The sequence below is a fragment of the Mytilus californianus genome, unplaced genomic scaffold (genome assembly GCF_021869535.1).
Source record: "Mytilus californianus isolate M0D057914Y unplaced genomic scaffold, xbMytCali1.0.p SCAF_19, whole genome shotgun sequence".
NCBI classification, from domain to species: Eukaryota; Metazoa; Mollusca; class Bivalvia; order Mytilida; family Mytilidae; genus Mytilus; species Mytilus californianus.
The window spans coordinates 12,319,834-12,332,627 of NW_026262667.1; the positions used below are offsets into that span (position 1 = coordinate 12,319,834).

The window sequence follows — 12,794 nt, forward strand, 5'->3', positions numbered from 1 at the left end:
TGTTAAACGTATATATATATAAACAAGTCTAAATTGAAAACAACGTTCAAACCTATGATTGCGTTGGATAAAAACCGCAATGTTTATACGTGTGCATGCAAAACAAATTTCTTGTTAGAGGGGTCTAAAAACAGCACAAACAACATTTTTCAAAAGACTAAAAAAGTGAAAAAGTATATTTTAACAAAACGCATTTGACTAACAGGTCGAACAACAAATGTTCTTAAATCCTGCTGACTGCCATTGGCGATTGCCAAATAAACGGATCACAAGGTGTAATAAATGGATCTTAACTTTAAATTTAATACCAAACAGAAAACAATAAACTTGCGGCGAAGATGGTATACCGCAAACAAAGGTGCAAAGATTTTTTGTACACCATATCCGGATTTCGACAATTAATGTCTCTTCAGTGATGTTAGGAATCGAAACGGTTATTGGAAGGCCACATAATTTACCTCAATTTGGGATAGACTCTTGAATTTTCAGGAGTCAAAATAGGATGAACGGATCATATAAACCCGAAGGCAAATATAATACAAGCCCAAACGAAAAAATATAAACAAGTCTAAATTGAAAACAACGTTCAAACCTATGATTGCGTTGGATAAAAACCGCAATTTTTATACGTGTGCATGCAAAACAAATTTCTTGTTAGAGGGGTCTAAATACAGCACAAACAACATTTTCCAAAATATATATACAAGTCTAAATTGAAAACAACGTTCAAACCTATGATTGCGTTGGATAAAAACCGCAATTTTTATACGTGTGCATGTAAAACAATTTCGTGGTAGAGGGGTCTAAATACAGCACAAACAACAATTTCCAAAAGACCAAAAAGAGTGAAAAAGTATATTTTAACAAAACGCATTTGACTAACAGGTCGAACAACTGATGTTCTTAAACCCTGCTAACTGCCATTGACGATTGCAAAATAAATTGATCACAAGATTTAACAAAATGGATCTTAATATTTAATTTAATACCAAACAGAAAACAATAAACTTGCGGGAAAGATGGTATACCACAAACATGAGGTGCAAAAATTTGTACACCATATCCGGATTTCGACAATTAATGTCTCTTCAGTGATGTTAGGAATCGAAACGGTATTTGGAAGGCCATATAATTTATCTCAATTTAGGATAGACTCTTGAATTTTAAAGAGTCGAAATAGGATGAACGGATCATATAAACCCGAGGGAAAATATAATATATATATATACAACTCGTCTAAACATCAGCCCAACCATGTTAGATCTGTAAATTTGCTTTGCTTTCGCAAATTTACAGATCTAACATAGTTGGGCTGATGTTTAAACGAGTTGTATATACAGAATGTACACAGCCATGTATCACCATCACTGCTGGTGATCCGATGGATAAATCTGTTGTAGAGTTGTCACTGGTTCAGACGTATATATATATATATATAAAATGACTGAATAATAGCCAACGATAAATCTTCGGGGCGATGGATCATATAAATATGATACAGTACACTACAAAATATAATATATAACCAGTCTAAAAGGGTACAACATCACCAAAAAAATGACAATAAACGAACAAATGTAACTATGAATATTTCGGATAACAGATATCCTTCATCAGTATGAGCACGATGAAAAATGAATCAGATCAATCTATTCTGATTATTAAACTATAGCAATCTTGAATTCTATACAATAAAAAAAGTGAAACAGTTTCACCCGAACATCATATGTAGAGACGCTAATAAATTTTTAAAATTTCCAAAAAACGACTCAAAGACATGCCTAAAATGAAAATAGTAATTAGAGATATGAACTGGCACAACTCTAAAACTCCAAAATGACGTCAGTTAAGATGTTACAACAACTGCGTGTAAATACATTCCCAAAAAAACAGCACTGATCGATATAAGCTGGTAAAATATGTCAAACAGAGGCTGCGTATTTATCATCCCAAATAAATAGCAGTTTTATAATGAAAAGAAAAAAATAATAGTAAATTTGGGCTAAGGTTAAATAATTGGACGTGGATGCGTACTTGTACATCCCTACCAAATGAAAAGAACCCTGGTATTTAAACTAGTAAAATTCAAAGAATTCCAAAAGAATCCTTAAAACTGTAAGAGTCAAGTAAGGAAGCCGGAGTAACTGGAAACAAATGATGTCAGGAAAATGAGTGATGGTAGGGAAAATGAGTGACTCATTCTATGTTTTTTTCATTTATGCCCTCTGGGGAAACTGTCCTTAGCTTTCTTATCCAAAACCTTTCCCGAGCAAGTCTTTCGGCCCTTGACCAACCCTCGTTGTGGTCTATGATTGTGATTGTAAGGTTTTTGAGATCAGCTTGGGCGTGCCCAGGTGATCTCAAATGACGACTTACGGGGAGGTCGGGCTTGCAGGTGTAGTCACTTCGATGACCATTCATGCGTTTGTTGAATGGCTGTTCTGTCTCGCCAATATACTGCATGCCACATCGACACTGAAGAAGGTATACAACATTCTGTGTTTTGCAAGTTACATTACAAAATATAGTGTACACAGACCCAGTGGAGTGGCAAGTAAATGTTTGAGTATTCAGTATTTGTTGGCAAGTCAGACATCGTCTGTTACCACACGACTTGCACCATCCTGCAGTTGAACAGCTTTTATTAGAGGAGACGTCAGCTCTCACAAATAAGTCTTTCAGACTTGCTGGTCTCCGAAAAGCTAAGACAGGAGGATTGGGAAAGATCTTGGACAATTTTGGGTGCTTGGCAATAGTTTGCCAATTGGCACGGATCAAACGTGAAAGGTTAGTAAAGGCGGGATTGTATGTTAAAACAAACGGAACTATTTTGCTGCGCCTCTTCTGTTTGTACGGTAATAGGTCATTGCGGCTGTTGTTATTAGCACGCGCAAATCCCTTATCTATGTCCAATTTCTTATAACCTCGTTTATTTGGGATGATAAATACGCAGCCTCTGTTTGACATATTTTACCAGCTTATATCGATCAGTGCTGGTTTTTTTGGGGAATGTATTTACACGCAGTTGTCTTAACTGACGTCATTTTGGAATTTTAGAGTTGTGCCAGTTCATATCTCTAATTACTTTTTTCATTTTAGGCATGTCTTTGAGTCGTTTTTTGGAAATTTAAAAAATTTATTAGCGTCTCTACATATGATGTTCGGGTGAAACTGTTTCACTTTTTTTATTGTATAGAATTCAAGATTGCTATAGTTTAATAATCAGAATAGATTGATCTGATTCATTTTACATCGTGCTCATACTGATGAAGGATATCTGTTATCCGAAATATTTATAGTTACATTTGTTCGTTTATTGTCATTTTTTGGTGATGTTGTACCCTTTTAGACTGGTTATATATTTATATATATATACATATTTATATGTGTGTAGTTCATTTTTGTTCAAACTGCTTTTTGTTTTCTTTGTATGTATACTTGACAAGGGTTAGGGTTACGGTTAGGGTTAAATGACGATTTTTACCAATTTTTATGAGTTTGCCGTATATCTTGAAAACGATAATATAGATAAAAATCTAAAAGGATAAAATGATCTGCAAGACAAGATCTACAAAAAAGCCAGCATGGCCCAAATCATCAGACACTCCTTATATGAGTTTTTGTCCTTAAATGATAATTTTGACCATGTTTTTGCCTATTATCTTGAACACTATAATAGATAGATAGAATATTTAAAAAAAATAATCAGCAAGACAAGATTTACAAATACTTCAACATAACTCAACTTGTGAGTTTACTCTTTATACCAGGTGAATATGCATAACGCTTGCTTTCCTATTCAATCGACGGTAACGCTTGATTTCCGATACGCGTAACGTTTGCTTACAGATTTTTGTTGACGCGACACTAAATGAGGATTGATGATACTTCAATCGGATGGTATGTGGTGTTCTGTCTTATATCTCACGGAACACTAGAGCTATTTTACTTGGAAAAAAAAAATTAAATGAACGACATCATGAAAGTTTGTAATCAGGTAGTAAACAGTACCACAAACGCAACACTGTAAACGATTGAATAAAAAAAGTATTTCTTTCGTATGAAACTGTTCAAATTTTTTTTAATTCAGTCAAGTTTCAAATCCTCTATTGACTTTGCTTTCATTAATACTGTTCCGCACATAAAAATTCCGAAAGTTAGTGTTACTGGAATCGGAAAGAAAGCGTTACCGGAATCTGAAAGAAAGCGTTACGGTAATCGTCGATTAAATCAGAAAGCAAACGGTCTGAATACACACCGTGTTATAGAGTTATTACCCGTTAATTAGGATTTTGACCATAACGTGGTCATTTTTGAAGATGCAGGGAGCTACACAAGCTCTTTATAGCCTCTAGTTGTTGCTTATTATTTGAAGCCTTCCTTAATTTCCACATTCTACTATCGCAGTCATCACGTGACTTTTACGATTAATTTGTTTATGCTGATCGTTTTTCAATGAAAATCAACAGGACACGTAGATTAAACGATCATTACTTTTTTTTGATATATTGAGTATTGAACCTCTAAAATCCGCTTTTTATAGATCTCTCTAATTTGATATAGACTACTTTTCATATTACCGACTTTTAAATCCGAATTTAAAAAAAAATTTCGACAGGTTACCTCTGTGTGTAAAAGGGCATTCTGGTAATCGGTCAAGTAAGAACAACTAAAAGAAGTGATGTTTCGACATAGAAAGAGAGAAATAATAGAGTGAATAATAATGAAATTTCTGCACATGCATTAAAGTACAAATCCGGCATGAAGACACCGGCTAAAATATATACATTATCTAAAAATATTCGATAAACGTGTTGTTTTTTTGCAAAGGATAAAATACATATCAAATGCATTCAATATATACACATGTGGTCTGTTCAAAATCCCAAATATGAAAAGAATATTGATGTACTAAGTCCACGATTATATATTCGAGCATCACGTGACGCCACTTTCTTCCTCGCGCGCGGGTCTTAGATTCAAAAGATTTCCCAAATTATGTACAGGTATAGATCTCAAACAAATCAAAACCAGTTTCACGGTGAATATTCAGAACGCTTGCTTCCGATTCAATCGACGGTAACGCTTGCTTTTCGATACGCGTAACGCTTGCTTTCAGATTTTTGTTGACGACGAAGCAGGAGACACGAAATGTGGATGGTCGAAACTTCAATCTTGTATCTCACGGAACACTAGAGATATTTTTCTTGATAAAAATGAAACGCATGTCAGCATAAAAGTTTGTAATCAAGTCGTAAACGGTCCCACAAACACAACTCTGTAAACGATTGAACACAAGAATGCATTTCTTTCGTATGAAACTGTTTAAAACATATTTCAAATTCACAGGTTTCAAATCCTCTATTGACTTTCCTTTCATTAATACTGTTCAGTTTCTTGAAACTCATTTAATCTAACCATAAATGTCCGTTGAAAAAAATCATAGGAAACGCTGTCTTTCAGATTGTTTACCTTCAGCGTCATTCTGGGAAACGATTGCTTTCCGATTTTCAGGAAACGACTTCTTTCAGATAAAACGATTTTCTAATCATCGTACCACATGCACACTATATAATTTGTTATTGTTTTCGATATTTATTTATTAACACTACGACACAGCGGAGGTGACAAGTCGAATTGGCGCCTGACTTGATCGGCAACGGGATATTTCACTCCAATAAGATATATCGTAAAGATTAAAATGTTCAAATCGGCACCATTACATTTAAGTTATTTATTCTTATCATACTTTATGTATTTCTCTTGGTAGAAAACAAAAACTACAACAAACATAAAACACACAAAATATATGACCCCCCCCCCCTAATAAAAAAAACTCGAATAAAACGAAATCCCCAAAATAATCTCAAACAAAAACAAAATATAAAAACAAATAATGTGTTCCGAAAGGGTAAATAATTTCTGCTACTTCCGTGTTTGAATTACAAGATTTAATTAATACTTTTGTTGCTTTCCGAAAGAAAGAAAGATAAAAACATAAAAGGAAAAGAAAGGACTATGGCTCTATCCACAAAAGAGTACACGAAAAAAGATATTAAATATATTTGCAAAAAATTAATGGATTAATACACTAAATAACTGTTATCTGACCAAAGCTCTGAAAAAATAAACCTGTAATGGTTCAATCACAGTATCAGCCTATGTATGTGTGTACTAATTATATACCAGGGGATATAATCCAGAAATTTTGGGTATCTATACCAAAAACATATAAGAAGGTTAAACCACAACCTCAATCATGTTGAACGTAAAGCTATGTTTTGTCTTTTGGACACATTTTGGTTATCAACGTTCTTCGATGCAATATTTCGTCATGGATATGCATGAACTATTTACCATTGGGCGTTAAGCAACCAACAAGCAATCAATCAATCGATGCAAAATTCGACAAAAAACATGTAAAGCTTCCAAACTTGTTTTGAAAATGCTCGCAACGGCAACATGTAGCGCTGAATAACATGTTGATTTCATGGAGAAAAAAAATTAAGTATATTATATATACTATATGGATAAACAGGTCCTTGCATCTCGGGGAGGGGGACACTTAATTACTATTAACTAGTGGTAGGGATGAGCCGTTGAAATATACCACTATTTCAAGCTCCCTGATATGATCATGACATGTTAAGGTCGAGAAATTCATGAAAAATATGACACCCATACCATAAACGATTGAAGCCCTCCTCTCGCCTGAGATAACACAGATATGTCGGTAGTCTTGAAACATCACTAGCTGCGGAACCGTAGCTCTTAGGTCCTTGTGATATTTTTTTCGACAATTTGCGGACCATAGATGGTCCGCACAAATCAGAAAATATAATAAGGACCATTAGAGTGACGGTTCCCCAGCTAGAAACATTACGTAAGGGAAAAGTTTTCTACAATGAAACATGTTTGGGCATGCTTAATTACTAGTACTTTATTTGACTGAACTTGCACCTCTCAAACCTTAAAGTAAGCGTTGCCAGAATCCCAAAGTAAGCATTACACATCGATTTTCACAAAACGATGAACAAACCCAATAACATCATTTGCGATCTTAAAGTTTGTATAATAATGATATATCAACCCTATTGAAATAAGACTGCGTTGAGAAGGTTTAGTTAATGTGGATTAAAGTTTTAAAATTTGGAAATGTTTGACTGTAAAGTCTGTTTTACAAGACCACACAGTTTTGGTGTTAACAAAATCGCATTCATTTATCATTCGAATAAACAATAAATTATGAAACTGGATACCTGGTTATTTGTTTTGTTCCGTCAACTTCAATTTCATTCAAGAAAATTGGTATTTCATTATTTTTTAATATTGTAGCAACCTACCTTTCTACACTCTCTGTAATTTTCTTTTACAGAATCGGAAAATAAGCGTTTCCAAAATCAGAAAGCAAGCGTTACCGTCAATGGAATCGGAAAGCAAGCGTTCTGAATATACACCGTGAGTTTTCTGGAAATTAATGTGCACGATCTCGAAGATTTAGGAACAGCTATTTGTAAGATCCAGGCAGGGGGTGTTTCATGTATGTTTCAGAATTTCTTTATTCTTTTATATTATGGACAGCTAATATTGAAATAAAGGTTCCAAGCTTAATTTTTTATTTTTTATAAAGTTCCTTCTTTGCTTATAAGTCATGGTGATATCAAGGTAAGTTGTTTACTAGTCTGCACAATAGAATAACATCGGTATGCGCATACAGCAGGTGCGTGTTCGTGTTAATGTTCACCGTCACGGAAATTCTCTTTGCAGGCATTTATCTTTCTTCTGCGCAATCAATTGAAAAAGCAGATTCCTCTGTCTATATGTAGCATGATACTTGTTCGCTAGCTAAATCCGATATCGACAGTGGACAATTTCCTTCTTTGCTTATAAGTCAAGGTGATATCAAGGTAAGTTGTTTTATAGCCTGCACAAACCAAAATAAAACATTCTTCGACAACATTTTAAATAATCGGAAAACAAATGTATGTAGCAAATTTTGATTGAGTATCAACTCCTCTTTCTCTTCGTTTGACCTTTTCCCCATCAGTGACGTGACAACATGCTGAACAATTAATGAGCCAAACTGCTTTGAATGTCAATGGCAGATACAAAAGTACGATTTCATTGAATCCAAACGCATATAAACAGTTCCAAAAATTAACGGGCTCGTCCGGGATTCGAACCCGGGACCTCTCGCACCCAAAGCGAGAATCATACCCCTAGACCAACGAGCCGCTTGATAGTTCCAGCTACATTTTCCGTATTTAACTATAGAATACAATTATTCTTCTTACGTGGCAAAGGGGTTTACCTATCAATATATTCGAAATTCTAAGTTTACGAGAAAGTTGTACCTCACGTTGGTCGAGATCAAACAATAAAAAACCAAATGAAAATTAAACGATAACCATTGTATACTTGTATGCTTTTTTCTCCTGCTGATTATTGTTAATGCATTCTATACTTGACGTTCGAATTTAGCGGTGTATTTTCTTTGATTATCCCACCGACTGGGATTGAAAACAGTTTTGAGATTCGCCACGTGTTGACAATTTGAGACAAAAATAGGGCTCGTCCGGGATTCGAACCCGGGACCTCTCGCACCCTAAGCGAGAATCATACCCCTAGACCAACGAGCCTGTATAGCTTACCAATGTTTAAATAATAGTTATAAAATTTAGAAATGTCATCGCTTGTTGCTATTTTCGTTGGCCTTGTGTTATACATTTGACCTTTCTTGTTTTGTTACCTTTGAAATAAGGACGGAAACCTGTTAAAAGTACGGTGCTACAAAGAACTTTATTTAGGTTCTTAATGTATACGATCTCGAAGATTTAATTATATGTGTATGTTCAATCAAACATGAACTAAATTCGTCGGCTGCAAAAGAGCACTGAATGAGTACTACTTCTCAGCACTACAATATTAAGCCTAGTTCACCATGATCCGGATTACTCAAAAATTATGTTTCCGCTGGGGCTCGAACCCAGGACCTTCCGCGTGTGAAGCGGACGTGATTACCACTACACTACGGAAACAGTTGAAGTAAGTGCGAAGTTTTCCATATTTCAAGCAACCGGCGATTAAAAATGATAGTGCAATCAAGATGAATAACATCGGTATGCGCATACAGCAGGTGCGTGTTCGTGTTAATGTTCACCGTCACGGAAATTCTCTTTGCAGGCATTTATCTTTCTTCTGCGCAATCAATTGAAAAAGCAGATTCCTCTGTCTATATGTAGCATGATACTTGTTCGCTAGCTAAATCCGATATCGACAGTGGACAATTTCCTTCTTTGCTTATAAGTCAAGGTGATATCAAGGTAAGTTGTTTTATAGCCTGCACAAACCAAAATAAAACATTCTTCGACAACATTTTAAATAATCGGAAAACAAATGTATGTAGCAAATTTTGATTGAGTATCAACTCCTCTTTCTCTTCGTTTGACCTTTTCCCCATCAGTGACGTGACAACATGCTGAACAATTAATGAGCCAAACTGCTTTGAATGTCAATGGCAGATACAAAAGTACGATTTCATTGAATCCAAACGCATATAAACAGTTCCAAAAATTAACGGGCTCGTCCGGGATTCGAACCCGGGACCTCTCGCACCCAAAGCGAGAATCATACCCCTAGACCAACGAGCCGCTTGATAGTTCCAGCTACATTTTCCGTATTTAACTATAGAATACAATTATTCTTCTTACGTGGCAAAGGGGTTTACCTATCAATATATTCGAAATTCTAAGTTTACGAGAAAGTTGTACCTCACGTTGGTCGAGATCAAACAATAAAAAACCAAATGAAAATTAAACGATAACCATTGTATACTTGTATGCTTTTTTCTCCTGCTGATTATTGTTAATGCATTCTATACTTGACGTTCGAATTTAGCGGTGTATTTTCTTTGATTATCCCACCGACTGGGATTGAAAACAGTTTTGAGATTCGCCACGTGTTGACAATTTGAGACAAAAATAGGGCTCGTCCGGGATTCGAACCCGGGACCTCTCGCACCCTAAGCGAGAATCATACCCCTAGACCAACGAGCCTGTATAGCTTACCAATGTTTAAATAATAGTTATAAAATTTAGAAATGTCATCGCTTGTTGCTATTTTCGTTGGCCTTGTGTTATACATTTGACCTTTCTTGTTTTGTTACCTTTGAAATAAGGACGGAAACCTGTTAAAAGTACGGTGCTACAAAGAGAACTTTATTTAGGTTCTTAATGTATACGATCTCGAAGATTTAATTATATGTGTATGTTCAATCAAACATGAACTAAATGCGTCGGCTGCAAAAGAGCACTGAATGAGTACTACTTCTCAGCACTACAATATTAAGCCTAGTTCACCATGATCCGGATTACTCAAAAATTATGTTTCCGCTGGGGCTCGAACCCAGGACCTTCCGCGTGTGAAGCGGACGTGATTACCACTACACTACGGAAACAGTTGAAGTAAGTGCGAAGTTTTCCATATTTCAAGCAACCGGCGATTAAAAATGATAGTGCAATCAAGATGAATAACATCGGTATGCGCATACAGCAGGTGCGTGTTCGTGTTAATGTTCACCGTCACGGAAATTCTCTTTGCAGGCATTTATCTTTCTTCTGCGCAATCAATTGAAAAAGCAGATTCCTCTGTCTATATGTAGCATGATACTTGTTCGCTAGCTAAATCCGATATCGACAGTGGACAATTTCCTTCTTTGCTTATAAGTCAAGGTGATATCAAGGTAAGTTGTTTTATAGCCTGCACAAACCAAAATAAAACATTCTTCGACAACATTTTAAATAATCGGAAAACAAATGTATGTAGCAAATTTTGATTGAGTATCAACTCCTCTTTCTCTTCGTTTGACCTTTTCCCCATCAGTGACGTGACAACATGCTGAACAATTAATGAGCCAAACTGCTTTGAATGTCAATGGCAGATACAAAAGTACGATTTCATTGAATCCAAACGCATATAAACAGTTCCAAAAATTAACGGGCTCGTCCGGGATTCGAACCCGGGACCTCTCGCACCCAAAGCGAGAATCATACCCCTAGACCAACGAGCCGCTTGATAGTTCCAGCTACATTTTCCGTATTTAACTATAGAATACAATTATTCTTCTTACGTGGCAAAGGGGTTTACCTATCAATATATTCGAAATTCTAAGTTTACGAGAAAGTTGTACCTCACGTTGGTCGAGATCAAACAATAAAAAACCAAATGAAAATTAAACGATAACCATTGTATACTTGTATGCTTTTTTCTCCTGCTGATTATTGTTAATGCATTCTATACTTGACGTTCGAATTTAGCGGTGTATTTTCTTTGATTATCCCACCGACTGGGATTGAAAACAGTTTTGAGATTCGCCACGTGTTGACAATTTGAGACAAAAATAGGGCTCGTCCGGGATTCGAACCCGGGACCTCTCGCACCCTAAGCGAGAATCATACCCCTAGACCAACGAGCCTGTATAGCTTACCAATGTTTAAATAATAGTTATAAAATTTAGAAATGTCATCGCTTGTTGCTATTTTCGTTGGCCTTGTGTTATACATTTGACCTTTCTTGTTTTGTTACCTTTGAAATAAGGACGGAAACCTGTTAAAAGTACGGTGCTACAAAGAACTTTATTTAGGTTCTTAATGTATACGATCTCGAAGATTTAATTATATGTGTATGTTCAATCAAACATGAACTAAATGCGTCGGCTGCAAAAGAGCACTGAATGAGTACTACTTCTCAGCACTACAATATTAAGCCTAGTTCACCATGATCCGGATTACTCAAAAATTATGTTTCCGCTGGGGCTCGAACCCAGGACCTTCCGCGTGTGAAGCGGACGTGATTACCACTACACTACGGAAACAGTTGAAGTAAGTGCGAAGTTTTCCATATTTCAAGCAACCGGCGATTAAAAATGATAGTGCAATCAAGATGAATAACATCGGTATGCGCATACAGCAGGTGCGTGTTCGTGTTAATGTTCACCGTCACGGAAATTCTCTTTGCAGGCATTTATCTTTCTTCTGCGCAATCAATTGAAAAAGCAGATTCCTCTGTCTATATGTAGCATGATACTTGTTCGCTAGCTAAATCCGATATCGACAGTGGACAATTTCCTTCTTTGCTTATAAGTCAAGGTGATATCAAGGTAAGTTGTTTTATAGCCTGCACAAACCAAAATAAAACATTCTTCGACAACATTTTAAATAATCGGAAAACAAATGTATGTAGCAAATTTTGATTGAGTATCAACTCCTCTTTCTCTTCGTTTGACCTTTTCCCCATCAGTGACGTGACAACATGCTGAACAATTAATGAGCCAAACTGCTTTGAATGTCAATGGCAGATACAAAAGTACGATTTCATTGAATCCAAACGCATATAAACAGTTCCAAAAATTAACGGGCTCGTCCGGGATTCGAACCCGGGACCTCTCGCACCCAAAGCGAGAATCATACCCCTAGACCAACGAGCCGCTTGATAGTTCAAGCTACATTTTCCGTATTTAACTATAGAATACAATTATTCTTCTTACGTGGCAAAGGGGTTTACCTATCAATATATTCGAAATTCTAAGTTTACGAGAAAGTTGTACCTCACGTTGGTCGAGATCAAACAATAAAAAACCAAATGAAAATTAAACGATAACCATTGTATACTTGTATGCTTTTTTCTCCTGCTGATTATTGTTAATGCATTCTATACTTGACGTTCGAATTTAGCGGTGTATTTTCTTTGATTATCCCACCGACTGGGATTGAAAACAGTTTTGAGATTCGCCACGT

The 12,794-nt window shown here is 35.9% G+C and overlaps 10 non-coding genes across 10 annotated transcripts; all 10 read right to left on the reverse strand.

The window, feature by feature from the left end:
- Window positions 1-8,162: 8,162 nt before the first annotated feature.
- On the reverse strand, window positions 8,163-8,234 carry Trnap-ugg (transfer RNA proline (anticodon UGG)). The gene has a single exon. It is a non-coding gene; the product is annotated as a tRNA-Pro (tRNA).
- A 333-nt stretch (window positions 8,235-8,567) lies between these two features.
- On the reverse strand, window positions 8,568-8,639 carry Trnap-agg (transfer RNA proline (anticodon AGG)). The gene has a single exon. It is a non-coding gene; the product is annotated as a tRNA-Pro (tRNA).
- A 326-nt stretch (window positions 8,640-8,965) lies between these two features.
- Trnav-cac (transfer RNA valine (anticodon CAC)) lies at window positions 8,966-9,038 on the reverse strand. The gene has a single exon. It is a non-coding gene; the product is annotated as a tRNA-Val (tRNA).
- Window positions 9,039-9,578: 540 nt separating this feature from the next.
- Window positions 9,579-9,650, reverse strand: Trnap-ugg (transfer RNA proline (anticodon UGG)). Its single transcript has one exon. It is a non-coding gene; the product is annotated as a tRNA-Pro (tRNA).
- A 333-nt stretch (window positions 9,651-9,983) lies between these two features.
- On the reverse strand, window positions 9,984-10,055 carry Trnap-agg (transfer RNA proline (anticodon AGG)). The gene has a single exon. It is a non-coding gene; the product is annotated as a tRNA-Pro (tRNA).
- A 328-nt stretch (window positions 10,056-10,383) lies between these two features.
- Window positions 10,384-10,456, reverse strand: Trnav-cac (transfer RNA valine (anticodon CAC)). Its single transcript has one exon. It is a non-coding gene; the product is annotated as a tRNA-Val (tRNA).
- Window positions 10,457-10,996: 540 nt separating this feature from the next.
- Trnap-ugg (transfer RNA proline (anticodon UGG)) lies at window positions 10,997-11,068 on the reverse strand. Its single transcript has one exon. It is a non-coding gene; the product is annotated as a tRNA-Pro (tRNA).
- Window positions 11,069-11,401: 333 nt separating this feature from the next.
- Trnap-agg (transfer RNA proline (anticodon AGG)) lies at window positions 11,402-11,473 on the reverse strand. The gene has a single exon. It is a non-coding gene; the product is annotated as a tRNA-Pro (tRNA).
- A 326-nt stretch (window positions 11,474-11,799) lies between these two features.
- On the reverse strand, window positions 11,800-11,872 carry Trnav-cac (transfer RNA valine (anticodon CAC)). The gene has a single exon. It is a non-coding gene; the product is annotated as a tRNA-Val (tRNA).
- Window positions 11,873-12,412: 540 nt separating this feature from the next.
- On the reverse strand, window positions 12,413-12,484 carry Trnap-ugg (transfer RNA proline (anticodon UGG)). The gene has a single exon. It is a non-coding gene; the product is annotated as a tRNA-Pro (tRNA).
- Window positions 12,485-12,794: the final 310 nt, after the last annotated feature.